We start from the raw sequence: 3,266 nt of genomic DNA, 5'->3' as shown, positions 1-3,266 counted from the left end.
CCTTGTTGGTCTTATTTATTTATTTACTTTTTTAAAAAACTGCTTTATTAACATCACAATATATAATGAACATCTCTCCGTGCAATAAGTAAAACTCTCCTGCTGACAGAAACTTACAGATTGGGTCAAAAACACAACATTCAATTAGAAGCTGGAAATAGGAGACCCGCAAGAAACAAGTAACACCAAAAGGTTTGCAACAAAGGTACACCACAAACATGTAAGTTAAGGAAGCAGGTGTGTCTCCCTATTAACTTCAGGGAAAACATCAGGATTCAAGGCATAAGGCAAAACTCATCACGATGGTCATGGTGAGGGAGGTCCGTGCTAACTGCCCGCAGACTGCTTTTCCCTCAGCTTTTCCATCAGCTCCCTCACCTCCCTAATCCTTTCCATATTCTCCTCTCCCATCCTTGCCTGTGGTTCTCCAAGCCTCTTGAGTCGTGTCCCATATATACTGCAGGATGGGCTGCCTAACATGGAACTGCCTAGGAACTGCCTAGGAAAGTTCTATGCCTAACATGGAACTTTCCTCTAGGTACACGATATTCACCAGCTTCCAAAGGGAGGACCAAAGGCTCTCTTTTATAAGCATCTTGTTCCTTTTCATCCTTTTTTTCATTCTCCTGGTTGGCATTTTCCATGCTGAGATTTTTTTTTACTGCTTGTTCCTCTTGGGACGCCATTGCTTCTGGGCTGTCCTTGCTGTCTCCTTCTCCTCCCGATTCTCTCGCTGCTTCAGTGAAACCTGCAGACCTGCAGAAGGTTGGGGTAGGGGCAACGGGGTGCTGCAGCCAGGGTTGGCCCCTTCCCGGTCCCTTGTTTATTTTTTAAGCTGGTTGAGTTGACGTTTCCTATCGCGTGCAGCTTAGAGCTTTGATATTGATCAACCCAGGACTTAAATCTCCCACTCCAAGCTAAGTGAAGTTTTGAATATGTTGTGTTCTTTACAGATAGACACCAGATGTGAAAATCTTATCATTTTCATGGAGAAGGATATTGGAGAACTTTTTTCCCCCAGATTAAAAGCAAGTGGAGAAATACGTATTTATAAAGCTAAATGAAATGCAAAATTCTTTACCGTGATCCCACTTCAGGCAGGCTAAGTCACTTGTTATTTATGGTAATGATTTTTCAAAATGTGTGGAAAGGTTTTGCTTCTTTGTGACATTGAAGTCAAAGTTGATACTGATATTTTCATTTGGGGCTCACTTACTGTAAAATCGCACACCTGTCCATTTTTTTTCATCATCCTCCTGTTCCTGTCAGTTGGGTGTATGATATAAAATAAGACGCTTCTGTGTAGCGCTTGAGACCCTCCATATCCAGCCTCAATTTACCCCTCTGACCCCATTTCTCACTATAACTCTTGATTTATCCTTTGTGCCAGTGAGCCTGAATTAATGTTTTTCCCACCCATGACCTCCTCATGTCCTTGCTACTTTGTTCACCTTCCTTCACTTTGCAGGGCATGGCTTATCCTGTGCTCGAAGTCCAAATTCTGTACCTCCTATCTCCAATTCCATCTCCCCTGTGAAGTTTTCCATGTTACCCCTTTCTCTGCTCTCAACTCAGGTGGCAGTAGTACTCCTTATTCTGAACTCCCGTAGCATTTTATCTTTGCCTCTTTAATAAGTTGATGCCTTGTATTTATCTTTATTTTTTAAATGTATTTTTCCTCTGGCTACTTTCTCCTGCTTTTTAAATATTTCTAAATTTGTTAAGTATGACTTTAAAAATGGAAATACCTAAATGATCTTGAATTTCCTGACTACTCTCTAAGCTCTTTAAGGGAATACTTATATTTGTTTCATTTTTATAACTCTCCAATAGTGCTAACACTGAGCCTTGCCCATAGTATTTTAGAATAAATATAGTGGATATTTTGTCATTTTTTCCCAAATACTTTTACAGCTTGCTTGTTTGTACTTGTATCAACTCAACTAGCCATCAATAAATCTCCAGAATGATCTCTCTGGAAAAGCAAGGAGTCAATCACACTCCATAATTCTTCAAAAAGGAAAGGATTTCAATAGTGTCAGGTGGTGTTGGTCAGAGTAACTATAGCTACTATTCTTGCTAGTCATGATAGAATTCAATAATTAAAAGTTGGATTTTTTTTCCTGAATCACTGCCCACCTCTGCCCCATTTGCTCCTAGAACATCATAGCAGAAAAATAAGACTCTAAAAACTACATCCATTAAATCAGTTCGCTTTGTGGGGAGTAGTAGGCTATAATTACTTGCCTTATAGTAGACTGATAATAACGTGCTTTTAAAATTCACATATTTCCTGTGAAACCTAAAAAAGTTATACAAATGAACTTATTTAAAAACAGAAACAGACTCACAGACATAGAAAACAAACTTATGGTTACCAGAGGGGGAAGGGGGAGAGGGTAAATTATGAGTTTGGGATTAACAGATACACACTACTATATATAAAATAGATAAGCAATAAGGACCTACTGCTTAGCACAGGGAACTATATTCAATATCTTGTAATAACCTATAATGGAAAAGAATCTGAAAAAGAATGTATATATATGTATAACTAAATGACTTTGCTGTATACCTGAAACATTGTAAATCAACTATATTTCAATTAAAAAAATAAAATGTACATAATTCTATAAAAATAGAATTAATGTGTATTATATTCTAGATTAAAAATCCCTTCAGGAACAAAAATGTTTATTTCCCCTTGTTTCAGTTCACATCCTCCAGGAAACAGAAGCTAAGACAGTGGGAAGTACAGGACATTTATTGGAGGCAACATCTATGAGGATAAAGTGGAAAGGGAGCGAGAGTAGGCAGGGAAAGTCTTCCGATCTGGGTGTAGTACTTGTGCAACAAGTACTATGACTTAAGAGTAGGAAAGAGGGAGGATTGCGTCGGAAAAGCCTTAAGCTGTGCTGCAGGTCTAAGAAAGTCTTGTCCAGACCACTCAGAAGCTCTGGTGTAAGGATGGCCATGGAGGAGGTCCACATTGCGCAGAAGCGGCTGTGCCCTAGCACCACCTCTGAGCTCACTCATGGGCTGGGATTGAAAACTGTAGTAAGTTGACAAGGTGGTGCACCTGGGTGCCCTGAGCCACCTTTACTTCCTGAAGCAGGTTCTCTCTTGAAGGAAAAGCCGAGTAGCTCCCTCCATGTTTAGGGCCACACTAAACATGACATCACATATGGACTTGTAGAGAGTAGAACCTGGTTTAGGAAAATGAGTGTATACATTGAAAGTGTTGTGTTTTTATTCAGTGCTTCAGT

At 39.6% G+C, this 3,266-nt stretch overlaps 1 pseudogene; it reads right to left on the bottom strand.

Moving 5' to 3' along the window:
• Nucleotides 1-217: 217 nt before the first annotated feature.
• On the bottom strand, nucleotides 218-686 carry LOC131756764 (protein BEX1-like; annotated as a pseudogene).
• Nucleotides 687-3,266: the final 2,580 nt, after the last annotated feature.

Source organism: Kogia breviceps, chromosome 5 (assembly GCF_026419965.1).
Source record: "Kogia breviceps isolate mKogBre1 chromosome 5, mKogBre1 haplotype 1, whole genome shotgun sequence".
In the NCBI taxonomy this organism is placed as follows: Eukaryota; Metazoa; Chordata; class Mammalia; order Artiodactyla; family Physeteridae; genus Kogia; species Kogia breviceps.
The sequence above is the reverse complement of the archived record's forward strand: the minus strand, read 5'-3'. Positions and strand labels throughout refer to the sequence as shown.